We start from the raw sequence: 14599 nt of genomic DNA on the forward strand, positions 1-14599 counted from the left end.
TACATGTTTGCTGGAGTAGAATTGCTATCCATAGGCTAAATCTGCATTCAGCTTCGTAGATACTACCAGTATCTACTGCAGATACTGCAGCTTTCCAAAGGAGTTGAAGCAATTTATTCCCACACTTACAGTGCACAAAAAGTTCTACTTGTTCCATATCTTTGCCAACACTTGGTGTTCTCCTTATATTCCATTTTAGTGGTTATAGTAGACATATGATAAATAATTTTAATCTAAGTTGCCTCAAATTATTTTTAGAAAGGAAATAAAAATACAAATATGATTTAATCAGTGCAATAGTTAGCATTTTCTTGGTAAAATGTCATTATGATATACATGAAAATTTTCAAATCTATTCTTAAAACACCTAAGATCGCTTGACTTTTTTTAAGTAGTAAATTTCAAGAATGTAACTTTATTATAAAAATTTCAACCAGAGAAAATGTCTTTAACTTCCAAAAGGGGGGTGGGGGTAAATGCACTTATAATGGAGAAAAACAAGAGTAACAGCAGTGATTCTGCAACTCCAGGACCCTCTTGTCAGTTTTCCAGTGAAACTATTTCAAAAGACAGCAGCATTATCTTACACTAAAAATCTATTCTCAGAAATACAATCATGTCTGTAAAGTTCCAAAAAAGATTAAGGGTCAGCTAGCTTCAAAACAAAACAAAACTAGTGTTTAGAACATACAATATAAGGTTGCCAACAGGTATATTCAGAAAACAAATATACAAAAACCACACAAGGATATAGACTATATGAAATACAAATAGTGATTAAAATTACTCTCAAATTACAAACATACTTGAAAGTATTCCAGCCTAACCAGTAAAAATGAGGAGGGATGAAGCCTGGTAGTCAAAAGCAGTTGCATGGAAAAGCTACAGCGTAAAGATGCCACTAAATTAAACATAATTTTTTTCACTGTAAAAGGGGAGCTAAATTCAGAATTTTCTTCTGGGGCTATAAGAATATCATGTCACATGGATGGAAGAATGTGTTCTGTTCAGCTTTGTGTAGTTCAATTTTAACCACAGAGGCATATCTTAAAGAAGAGTGACTTGAGTAGCATCAAAATGATCAGCAGAAAATACAGGAATTAAGCTCAGATGCTCTGAATCATATTCCCTTTTCTCTCATAAGGGAAGACAGGACCATAAGCTCCTACAAGTGAGTAGGGATAAAGAATTTAAGGGACTTCTAATTCTGGATAACTGCCCCATCAGAGGGATGCCTCGGTAGAGTAGATGAGATGCAAAACAGAAAATCTGCTCACAGATAATCAAAAGGTGACTATGGTCAGAGAATTAAGTCATATTTGAAGAAGCAGAGTCACTCTTTTCCAACGTTCTTTCTTGACAGGGGTCGGAGTATGAGGGACCCAAGCAGAGCACAGACTTTTTCCTCTGTTCTAAATGCTCTGGGTAAAATCCACCCATTTCACTGCTTCTGTCACTTTTATGCTAGACTCAGAAACTGCAGTAGAGTTTTCTGTCAAGTAAAAACTACTGTGTCTTTAAGTCAGAAAAGCCCTGGAATCGACCACTATTTCATTGCCAGGAAATTTGGCATCAACAACTATAGGAATCCTGGATTAAAAGCCTGACTGCTTCAAAAGTATGAGAATTGTGATTTATTTTTCCACAATAAATTAGTAAACAGAGAGGAAAGTAATCAGTTATCTCAATTTTGAGAAAATTTCTATGGCTAAAATCAGGCATTTGACATAAAACTTACACTCAAGAAATAGAGTATGTCAAAAGAGACTTTATTGTTGCTGAATTGTTTGAAATTCTCAACAAAAATTCCAAAACAAGGGGAGGTTTCTAGAAGAGGGTCACACATGAATTTAAATGGAAATTAATTTCTTCAAGAACCTCCTACTTCATTAGGATTGACTCAGAGGAACAGAATGCTACCCACACTTTGCCCCTTTATCCCCCTTTAAAAATCAACAGCTTGTTAAGGTATCAACAAGTAGAATAGAGTTGGCTTTCCTTGGTGCCTCTCTCTTCATGTTCTCTATTCCAGAGAGCCAAAGTTGATTCAACGAGGGAGAAATTTCCCCTTCCTCTTAGAGTTCTTGTGCCAAACTTCCCTGGCAGTGAGCCTTCTCACTCTACTGATTCCTTGTGCATTCACGCTGTACAGCTCTTTGTGCTCATACCAAACATAATCTGGGGCTGGAGGCAGGTCTAAGATTAAGTTGGTTTATACTCGCCTTAATATAAAACAGACTTGGTTGCATTTCAAATCCTGTAGGTTTGTTTTACATAACAGAATCAGTTGTTAGGATGGATTTTTGTCCTAGTATTTATCTTCCTCTCAATCACTCAAAGACTTAATTGATTGTGCAGAGATCCATTTCAGTCTCTAAATTTCCCAACCTTCTCAATCACCTGGAGAGTAACTTAACTGGTTCCATTAATCTTGACCTATGTATAATGCAAGCAAGCAGGATCTGGTGCCTTTAACTCTCAAATTCCAGACCTTCAACCCTCCTTCTCAGTCCCACTCTCCATATAAAATTTCTACTAAATCTATATATTACATTGCCCACAAATAAATCAATGGTGTAACATGTAAAACTGCAACTTGGTAGATCCAAACATAATTATTTTTCTTAAAATTTCAGAAAGGCTAAAAGAATTGAACATTTTAAACAACAACAATAAAAACAAAAAGGAAGCTGGAGAATAAGAATCTCTAACTCCTGTTTAAGTGAAGAAGATAGTCACATCCACCTCAGAAAAAGAGGCCAGGGAATTTTAGTAGGTTAAAAAAAAAAGGTACACAGCAAAATTAACTAAACACATAGGACTTTTGCCAGATCAGCTTGACCTAAGTTGAAGATTTTTACTTATAAATGTGATATATTTGAAGATGAAATAACAAGAATGCTAAGGAAAGTTAGCAACTTTCCTCTGTACTTTTATATGTGTAAGTATATATATTATCTACACATGTACATATTGTATACATAGCCTATTTATACTTTACTAGATGAGTACAGTCATACAACTGAACATTTTTGTCAATATGTTTAGCTGGAAATGGTGAGCCAGCTCCATTCTGGTCCTGTCTAGCATGCTCACAAACAAACACTGTAATATGCTGTTAAATTACAGTTCAATAAATGGATAGATGATAAAAGGTATGCTGAGCTGACTAATGGAAACTGATACTGAAATACATAGAAGATGGACTTCTTTTGCTGCTGTTTCAAATATTTCAAATATTCAAATTTCAAATCCTTGACATTTTAATTCAGGAGTCCTTAAGTGAATATAAAATTAATTAATAAATTTTAACACACATATAAATTACACCAAATAAGACAATTTTGTGATTTTTGAAAGACATAATAAACGGCCTACCTGACTATAGTACATAAAGTAGAAAATTGTTACTGTTATATTTTACTAGTATACAGTTGTAAAGATTGGGGCAGGAGGAGAAGGGGATGACAGATTGAGGGCAGGAGGAGAAGGGGACGACAGAGGATGAGATGGTTGGATGGCATCACCAACTCAAGGGACATGAGTTTGGGTAGACTCCGGGAGTTGATGATGGACAGGGAGGCCTGGCATGCAGCAGTCCATGGGGTCTCAAAGAGTTGGACATGACTGAGCAACTGAACTGATACAGTTGTAAGCTTGGAGTGTCACACAGAGTTACTCATAGATAAAATATCAATAGGAGTTCTTATGACAACGATACTACTGTGTAAACTACTTCTGAGAATCAATTATCTTTTCCCTACAGGTGGCCTTAGAGTAAAGATTCATTACCATTACTGATATTTTAATTATCAAAACATATAGCAACATACAATACTTCATCTTGAATTTGAGACATTTCAGTTTGAATGAAACATTATATTTTATATGTTTCATACAGATAAAAGTTCTTCACTAAAAAAATGACCCAAAATATAATGGAAAAATTATTAAAAGGATGAAAATGTTACACTAAAAACATGTACTTAATGTAAGAGAAATAAGTAAAGGAAGAACAGAGAAACAAAAAGTCATGAAACGTACAGAAAATGAAAAGTAAAAGCTGACGTAAATCCAATTATATCAGTAATAACATAATGTGTGAATGAATTAAACAATTTAATCAAAAGGCAAAGATTGGTGGACTGGATAAAAAGGTGAGTTACAACTATATGCTGTCTATAGAAGATATGCTTTACATTTAAAGATACAAATAAGTTGAAAATAAAAGAATGAAAAAAAGATATATCATGAAAAAAGCAACCACTATTAATATCAGACAAAACAGACTTTAAAACAACAAAAATGTGATGAGAAACTAAAAGGAACATTTTATAATGATAAAACTATCAACCCATCAGGATGATATAACAATTATAAATATGTATGTGCCTAGAAACAAAGCCCTCAAAATTCATGAAGCAAAAACTGACATAACTGAAAGGAGAAATAGACAATGCAACAGTAATAGTTTGGAGACTTCAATATCCAACTTTCAATAGTTGATAGAACTAGAGGGAAGATCAACAAGAAATAATAAGACTTGAATACACTATACACAAATTAGACTAATATACAAAACACTTCACTCAATAACCAAGAAATATACATTTTTCTCAAAGGCACATGAAACATTCTCAAAGAAAGATCATATCCTATGCCATAAAACAATTTTTCAATTAAAGGGAATTGAAATTATGCAGAGTATTCTCTAGTCACAGTACAGTGAAATTAGAAATTGGTAACAAAGACGTATTTGGAAAATTCACAAATGTGTGGAAATAAAACAGCACACTCCTAAGTAACCAATGGGTCAAAAAAAGAAATGAAAAAGAAAATTAGAAAATACTTTGAAAGAAAGCAAATGAAGACATAATATACCAAACTTATGAGATGCAGCAGAAGTAGTGCTTATGGGTAAATTTATAGCTATAAATGCCAACATAAAAAAGAAGAAAAATCTCAAACTAATAATCTAACTTTCTACTATAAGACTCTTAGAAAATTAATCTAAAACAAGTAGAAATAATAAAGATTAGAGTGGAAATTAATGAAGTGAAGAATATAAAAATAATAGAGCAAATAATAAAACCAAAAGTTAATTCTTTGCAAAGGTGAATAAAATGGACAAACTTCTAGCTAAGGAAAAGACTGAAAACTAAAATTACTAACATCAGGGATGAAAGAGACAACATTACTACCAACCTTATAGAAATAAAAAAGAATTATAAGGGAATAATATTAACAACTGTACCAACGAAATAGGTAACTTCGATAAATGGTAAAATTCCTAGAAAGACACATATCACTGAAGCTGACTCAAGAAAAAGACAAAATCTAAATAGAAAAGGAGGGAATTCTTCAAAACTCTTTCTATGAGGCCAGTATTACCTTGACAGCAAAATCAGACAAAGACATCAGTTCAGTTCAGTTGCTCAGTCGTGTCTGACTCTTTGTGACCCCATGAACCGCAGCACGCCAGGCCTTCCTGTCTCCATCACCAACTACTGGAGTCCACCCAAACCCATGTCCATTGAGTCAGTGATGCCATCCAACCATCTCATCCTCTATCATCCCCTTCTCCTACTGCCTTCAATCTTTCCCAGCATCAGGGTCTTTTCCAATGAGTCAGCTCTTCACATCAGGTGACCGAAGTATTGGAGTTTCAGCTTCAACATCAGTCCTTGCAATGAACACTCAGGACTGGTCTCCTTTAGGATGGACTGGTTGGATCTCCCTGCAGCCCAGGGGACTCTCAAGAGTCTTCTCCAACGCCATAGTTCAGAAGCATCAATTCTTCGGCACTCAGCTTTCTTTATAGTCCAACTCTCACATTCATACGTGACCACTGGAAAAACCATAGCCTTGACTAGACGAACCTTTGTTGACAAAGTAATGTCTCTGCTTTTTAATATGCTGTCTAGGTGGGTCATAACTTTCCTTCCAAGGAGTAAGCATCTTTTAATTTCATGGCTGCAGTCACCATCTGCAGTGATTTTGGAGCCCAGAAAAATAAAGTCAGCCACTGTTTCCACTGTTTCCCCATCTATTTGCCATGAAGTGATGGGACCGGATGCCATGATCTTAGCTTTCTGAATGTTGAGCTTTAAGCCAACTTTTTCACTCTCCTCTTTCACCTTCATCAAGAGGCTTTTTAGTTCCTCTTCACTTTCTGCCATAAGGGTGGTGTCATCTGCATATCTGAGGTTATTGATATTTCTCCTGGCAATCTTGATTCCAGCTTGTGCTTCTTCCAGCCCAGCGTTTCTCATGATGTACTCTGCATATAAGTTAAATAAGCAGGGTGACAATATACAGCCTTGACGTACTCCTTTTCCTATTTGGAACCAGTCTGTTGTTCCATATTCAGTTCTAACTGTTGCTTCCTGACCGCCATACAGGTTTCTCAAGAGGCAGATCAGGTGGTCTGGTATTCCCATCTCTTGAAAAATTTTCCACAGTTTATTGTAATCCACATAGTCAAAGGCTTTGGCATAGTCAATAAAGCAGAAATAGATGTTTTTCTGGAACTCACTTGCTTTTTCCATGATCCAGCGGTTGTTGGCAATTTGATCTCTCATTCCTCTGCTTTTTCTAAAACCAGCTTGAACATCTGGAAGTTCACGGTTCACGTATTGCTGAAGCCTGGCTTGGAGAATTTTGAGCATTTCTTTAGTAGCATGTGAGATGAGTGCAATTGTGCGGTAGTTTGAGCATTCTTTGGCATTGCCTTTCTTTGGGATTAGAATGAAAACTGACCTTTTCCAGTCCTGTGGCCACTGCTGAGTTTTTCAAATTTGCTGGCATATTGAGTGCAGTACTTTCACAGCATCATCTTTCAGGATTTGAAAGAGCTCAACTGGAATTCCATCACCTCCACTAGCTTTGTTCGTAGTGATGCTTTCTAAGGCCCACTTGACTTCACATTCCAGGATGTCTGGATCTAGGTGAGTGACTACACCATTGTGATTATCTGGGTCATGAAGATCTTTTTTGTATAGATCTTCTGTGTGTTCTTGCTCCCTCTTCTTAATATCTTCTGCTTCTGTTAGGTCCCTACTGTTTCTGTCCTTTATTGTGCCCATTTTGCATGAAATGTTCCCTTGGTATCTCTAATTTTCTTAAACAGATCTCTAGTCTTTCCCATTCTGTTTTTTTCCTCTATTTCTTTGCATTGATCGCTGAGGAAGGCTTTCTTATCTCTTCTTGCTATTCTTTGGAACTCTGCATTCAAATGGGTATATTTTTCTTTTTCTCCTTTGCTTTTCACTTCCCTTCTTTTCACAGCTATTTGCAAGGCCTCCTCAGATAGCCAATTTGCTTTTTTGCATTTCTTTTTCTTTGGGATGGTCTTGATTCCTGTCTCCTGTATAATGTCACGAATCTCCATCCATCGTCAAAGATATCACCAAAACAGAAAACTACTGACCAATACATCTCATGAATATAAACACAAAAATTCTCAACAAAATACTAGCAAACTAAACCAGCAATATATATAAAGGATTATACACCATGACTGGGGCTTCACTGGTGGCTCAGATGGTAAAGAATCTACCTACAGTGTGGGAGACCTGGGTTCGATCCCTGGGTTGGGAAGATCCCCTGGAGAAGGGCATGGCAACCCACTCCAGTATTCTTGCCTGGAGAACCTCCATGGACAGAGGAGCCTAGTGGCCTACAGTCCATGAGGTTGCAAAGAGTCAGACATGACTAAGCACAGAACATACAACATAACCAAGTGAGATTTATCCCAGAAATGCAAGGTTGATTTAAAATCCAAACATCAATTAATAAAATATATCACATCAATGGTATAATGGACAAAAACCACATGATCATATCAATAGAAACAGAAAATGTATGACAAAATCCAACTCCCCTTAATGTCAAAACACTCAAAAACTAGGAATAGAAGAGAATGTCCTTAATCTAATAAAGGACATCTGTGAAAAACCCAGAGCTAACAGCATAATTAATGGTGAAATACTGAAGTCTTTCCCTCAAGCTCAGGAATAAGACAAGCGTGTCCATTCTTTATGATAGAATATACCACTTCTATTCAACATTTCACTGAAGGTTCTAGACAGGACATTTAGTCAAGAAAAATAAATAAAAAGGCATTCAGATTGGAAAGGGAAAAGTAAACTGTCTCTATTTCCAGGTGACATGATCTTGTATTTAGAAAATTCTAAGGAAGCTACTGGAAAATATTAGAACAAATAAATGAGTTTAGCAAGGCTTCAGGCTATAAGAGCAATATGCAAAAATCAATTACATTCTTAAACCATACCAATGAAGAAACCAAAAATGAAATTAGGAAAACAATTCCATTTATGCCAGTTTCAAAAAGAATAAAATGTTTTTGAATAAATTTAATAGAAGTATTTGCAAATTTTATTCACTGAAAACTTAAAACATTATTGAAAGGAATTAAAGAAGGGGCTTCGCTGGTAGCTCAGATGGTAAAGAATATGCCTGTAGTGAACAGAGACCTGGGTTCAGTCCCTAGGTTGGGAAGATCCTCTGGAGAAGGGAATGGCCACCCACTCTAGTACTCTTTCAGTACTGGAAAATTCCACGGACAAGAGGAGCCTGGTGGGCCCCAGTCCATGGGATCACAAAGAGTTAGATACAACTGAACAACTAACACTTCCACTTCCAAAGAAGACCAAAATTAATGGAAAGATAGCTGCTAGGAGCTGAACTGTGTCCTTCAAAAAGATGTTAAAGCACTAGCCCCCAATATCTGTGAATGTGATCTTACTTAGGCTCTTTGCAAATGTAATTAAGTTTAGATGCAGTCATAGTGGATTAGGGTGCTCTCTAATGTGGTAACTGGTGTCCTTACATAAAGAGGAAATTTGGAAACACACAAACATAGGGAAAATATCATATGAAGCTAGAGGCAGAGACTAGAGCAATGCACCTACAAATCAAGAACTTCACCAGAAGCATGGAATAGGTTCTCCTTCACACTGCCCAGAAAGAACCAAGCTGCCAACACTTTGATTTCAGACTTCTAATCTCCAGAACGAGAGGATAAATTCCTACTTTCTAAGATATTCAGTTAGGGGTACTTTGTATGGCAGCCCTAGGAAACGAATAAAACATTGCATGTTCATGGATCAGAAGACTTAATGTTATATCCCCAATGTGATTTACAAATTTAACACAATTCCTATCAAAGTTACAGATGGCTTCTTTGCAGAATTTGACAAGCTGATCCTCAAATTCATATGGAAATCCAAAGGCCTCAGAATAGCCGAAACAATCTCTAAAATACAACAAAACAAAGTTGGAGGACTCACATTTCCCAATTTCAAAACTTAGAACAAAGTTATGGCAATCAAGACAGTGTGGTATCGACATAAAGTTAGACAAATAGATCATGGAATATAAATGAGGGACCAGAAATAACCCTTTATGTTTACAGTCAGTCGATTTTCAAAAAGGAGGTCAACACAATTCACTAGGACAAGAATACTCTTTTCAACAAACAGTACTAGGGCAACTGAGTATCTCCATGCAACAGAGAGAAGATAGACCACATATAAAAATATATAAAAAATATAAAAATAATTTGTTCACACCACATATAAAAATAATTTGAAATTAACCAAACACACAAATATAAGAGCTAAAAGAGTAAAACTCTTAGAAGAAAATATAGGTAACAATTACTGTGACCCTGGATTAGACAACAGTTTATCAAACGTGACACACCAAAAGCATAAGCAACAAAAGAAAAAACACATTGATCTTAAATTAAAAGTTTACAATTTTGTGCTTCAAAGACACTGCCGAGAAAATTTTAAAAAAACAGAATGTGAGAATATTTGCAAATCATATATCTGACAAGTGACTTGTATCTAGAATAAAGACACTTAAAATTAAATAATAAAAAGACAAATGATCCAATTTAAAAACAGGCAAAGTATGTATAAGAATGAAATTAGAGCAGTTTCTCACATCAAATATAAAATTAAACTCAAAATGGATTAAAGACCTAAATGTAAGACCAGAAACCATAAAACTCCTATAAGAAAACAAGCCAAACACGCTGACATAAATCATGGCAATATTTTTTTGGATCAAGCTCCTAGAGCAAAGGAAATGGAAGTAAAAACAAACAAATGGGTCCTAATTAGACTTAAAAACTTTTGCACAGCAAAGGAAATTATTGACAAAATGAAAAGAAATCAATAGAACATTAAGCAATAGAGACAATAAAAGCTATTTCTCTGAGAAGATGAATGGATTAATAAGACCCTCACTAGCATAATCAGAAAAAATAGAGAAAACTTGAACCTTTTTCAAAAAAACACTTTTTATTGTAGAAAATTTCACACATACATACACGTAAAGACAACAACAGTATAAGAAACCTGATGTGACAATCATGATGTAACACTCAGTACGTGGCCACTCTGGTTTCATCTATACCTCCTCTCAATTCTTCCACCCTGGACTATTTTAAAGCATGTCCCATACACCATATTGTTTTATTTGTTAATACTTTAGTTTATTGGAGAAGGAAATGGCAACCCACTCCAGTATCCTTGCCTGGAAAATCCCATGGACAGAAGAGCCTGGCAAGCTGTACAGTCCATGGGGTCAAAATAAGTGACTAACACACACTTTAGTTTATAACTATGTTGATGACTTAAGTAGATAAACCTATATGTTCTGTGTCAAAAAGCTAACAATAAAATTTAATCTGTAAACATCCCTTCCCCAGACTTAAGAAATGCCCAGATCAACAGCCTGAACCTCATTAAACTAGACAGTTTCTCTAACTGCCAGAGGCAGAAATTCTGCCCTCTGCCCTGTGAGGAACAGACTTCAGGAAGGCCGAGTCTAATCTTAACTAAGGACGAGAAACTTTGATTCACACAGACTGACAGTGAACATTCAGGCATGTCCTAGGATTTACATCCAGTCATTGTACCTGGTGAATGGGCTTCCCTGGTGGCTCAGATGGTAAAGAATCCACCTGCAATGCAGGAGACGTGGGTTCGATCCCTGAGTTGGGAAGATCCCCTGGAGGAGGGCATGGCAATCCACTCCAGTATTCTTGCCTGGAGAATCCCATGGATAGAGGAGCCTGGCAGGCTAAAGTTCATGGTGTCACAAAGAGTCGGACATGACTGAGTGAGTAAACAAAACACAACAATACCTGGTGAACAGGCAGGCACTTAGCCAGAGTCTCTCTAAACCACTCAATCAAGAATGATAAACATAACCTGCTGGGGTCCTCATCCTGATCAGGGGGGCTATACTGTCAGCTTAATGGGCCAGAAAACAAACTTTCAATGAGAATATGCTATGTTGTCTTCTGTTTTGCCTAACTGTCTCCATATGGATATGTTTCTATACTTTTGGTGCTAAACAAATTTCATATTCTTTAAATGTGTGGCATCTTCTCTTCAATACCCATACAGCTCCACTGTGACACCATGCACTAGCATCAAAAGTAAGACTAACTTGAATGTTAAAGACTCTAAAAGATACATGAGAGATTTTAGAGAAAGTACAGCAGGCCTGTGGTTTAGCGTCAAACTATAAAAACTTTGTTGTAGGTGACCAGAGGTCAAGTGTTTCAGTGAAGTTACACACAGAGCCGCTGCAGGGACATTGGGCAGTCTAGTTCACAGAAATGAAACAAATCGCAGTCTAAACAGGAGGGGGCTAACTTAGCAATATTCAAGTTGCTACTGTTTGCAGATATTTCAGAGGTTCTTCAGTGGGAAGTGAAACAGGAAATGACTGGGTTGATATCTGGTGAGAAAAACTAAGACTGAAACTGCAGATTTCAATGTCTGTGACAGAAACACCTATAATGGTAATGATGGGGGATGGGGAGAAGGCCCCAAGATGCCCTAGAGATTCTGCTGATTCAGAAGGTGGCAACCTTTCAGGCAGAGGACAGATCTCTGTCGAAGTTTTAGGGATGAGAAGATGTGACAATCAAGCTAAGAAAATGCTTTAAATTTTTATCGATGGTTGTCCCGGTTGGGGGCAGGGGAACATGTGCAGGGAATATCAGAGGCAAACAAGTTTTTAATTGCAAGGGAGTAAGTTTCAACATGGATGAGTTCCAGTCTTTGTTTTCACAGACCTTTCTTCTAAAACAGAGCTCTAACCTTGAAGCTGTGCATTTTTAGCAGCAATTTTTTTTTTAAATGATGCTCGAAGATATATTCTTAGAAGTAATTTACTATTTGGAATAGATGTTTCCCAAGTGGAAAATTAAGAGCACTTGGGACATGAAGTTTCCATTGATAAAAGTATTTAAGAATAAACTCCTTAAAACTGTTCAAAAGATGGATGAATACATGTACTATATTAGTCAGGTAAAAATATGTGAGTATTTGGTCTGTGCCTGAAAAGTTGTAACACATGTGCTGTGCCGTGCTAAGTCGCTTCAGTCGTTTCTGACTCTTTGCAGCCCTGTGGGCCATAGCCCACTAGGCGGCTCTGTCCATGCGATTCTCCAGGCAAGAATACTGGAGTGGGTTGCCATGTCCTCCTCCAGGGGATATTCCCAACCCAGGGATCAAACTCACATCTCTTATGTCTACTGCATTGGTACGTGAGTTGTAACATAAAATGTTCATCATTTCAGTATGATCATAGTTTCCATATCTATGGAGCTGAAATGGTCTTGAAACAATTCAGGGGTTAAATAATTGAATAGTAGTCAGAAGTAATTTTGTTGAAGTGGTAGATGACTTTGGCAGATAGGAATCAAAGGAAATAAAGGGAAATTTTATTTCTTTAATAAATAAAGGTTAAAAGTCTGGTAAACATCCCCTGTGAGGACAGACAGTCCTCTCTGAGTCTCCCACTCACCCACACAGCTTGCTGAGAAGGCCAAGAATGCAAGGCCTTAACCATCTCTTAAGGTGTGTTTGTAGCAAGAAGCTTCGAGGGATGAGGCAATATCTCCCTTGAGACAAAAAGCAGTCTTGCTTACTTCTGGCTATAAAGTGGTCCATTCCCCATACTCAGAGTCCCTCTCCTATAACACAACGCATTGCAAGTGCAGGCACCCATCTGGGCCCTCAGCAAAACTCCTCTTCTCCTCCCTAATGGGACTAGGAAGCGAGAAGGGAACTGACTCAACATGCTATCTGTGCCTAGAGTAATAAAATCCTTTGTCTCTGACACAGGTTTCTTGTGTCTTCTGCCAGCATCCATGAAACAATACAGGCAAAGCTATTACTTCGTAAGTAGGGCGAAATCAAATCCAAAATCAAATCCCAACACCTGCCTCTACCCTTTTTAGTTCAGTTTAAAATATTCCACTGAGGCCATGGCTTCCATGCTGGGGGCAGGGTGTTTGCATGTGAGCATGGTAGAGATACAGTGTTTGAACAGGAACTTTCTTCAACAGATTTAGTCAGAAAAAAAGGACCTGTGCTACTCAGATCCTGAGGAAAAGAGACAGAGAAGGAGGGTGAGTCTAAGGTGATCTGATCCCCTCTCTTCAGGAAAACAAAACCCTTCACAGAACTGACAGCAAAATGGTCAGGGGCAGCATCCTATGGACCCCTCAGCAGTGATGTTTCCTGTCGTAAAAGGGCAATAAATAACATGGCATATTAAAATCTGTCATAGAGGGGAAATTAATAAATTTTCCTGCAGGAACAAGATAAAATGAAACCTAATTAAATCAGAAATGTTAACATGACCCCAGGAACTTTTCTTTTACTCTCTCATGAAAGAAGTTCTACCCAAAGGCTCCTGTGCAACAATATAAATGAAACCCCTATCATCCCATCTGGGTATCTTTATTCTCCCACTTCTGAGATGACTTAATTCCTAATTCTTCTCTGGTGCACATATCTGCCTTCCCTCTGAGGTGTGCCCCCAGGCTCTCTATTCTTGATTATCAGACTGTGGTAAAGCTCTTTTGATGTTAAAAATTCATAAATAAATCTACTTTCTTTGAGGATTAAAGAATTTATATATTTTTAAGAAAGCTATTCCAGAGTTTCATGGTAGCCTTTGTACATTCTCGTTTTCTGGACTCTGGGATGTTGTTAGATTCTGACTTCTTCCAGTACATGTTTAAAGCACAAACCTGAATTTTGATGTTAGAATTATATTACTTTCATCAGGAAGAAGAAGAGGCAATACAGGGTAGCTCAGAGAAAAAGAGGCTCTGCTGAAGCAAAAGCAGACTTTCCACTTCCTGTAAATTCCACTGAGACCTCTCAAGGACCAAGAAACAAATTTCATGACTTAGACAACCATCTTTAGTGAAGGGATTTCCTTTTAGGAAAATGTTTTAATTCTTCGACATAAGAATATATTTTGTGGGAAAACAGGGAGCAAGGATTTGTTGAAAAAATAAAAGGAATAGTAATAAATTAATTTCTAAGTACCATACATCTGGCATATCGAGAAACAGGTAGCAAAGCTTCAGGGAAATCTTGTGAAGGTCAGAAAAATAAAAGACAGGAAAGCCCAAAGATAAAAGAAATGGAGAGGATAAAGTCCTAGTTAAAGCAGAAAAAAAGTGCTCTAAGAATTTTTCAAAATTATAAAGTACTTTAAAGACAAAGTACTTAAGGGCAGATGAAGAACCTCC

The 14599-nt window shown here is 36.9% G+C and overlaps 1 protein-coding gene across 1 annotated transcript in view; it reads right to left on the reverse strand.

Moving 5' to 3' along the window:
• The window catches only part of AFG1L (AFG1 like ATPase), a 197836-nt gene that overhangs the window by 58795 nt on the left and 124442 nt on the right, over positions 1–14599 (reverse strand). The gene's annotated exons all lie outside the window — the stretch shown is intronic.

Source organism: Bos indicus, chromosome 9 (genome assembly GCF_029378745.1).
Source record: "Bos indicus isolate NIAB-ARS_2022 breed Sahiwal x Tharparkar chromosome 9, NIAB-ARS_B.indTharparkar_mat_pri_1.0, whole genome shotgun sequence".
In the NCBI taxonomy this organism is placed as follows: Eukaryota; Metazoa; Chordata; class Mammalia; order Artiodactyla; family Bovidae; genus Bos; species Bos indicus.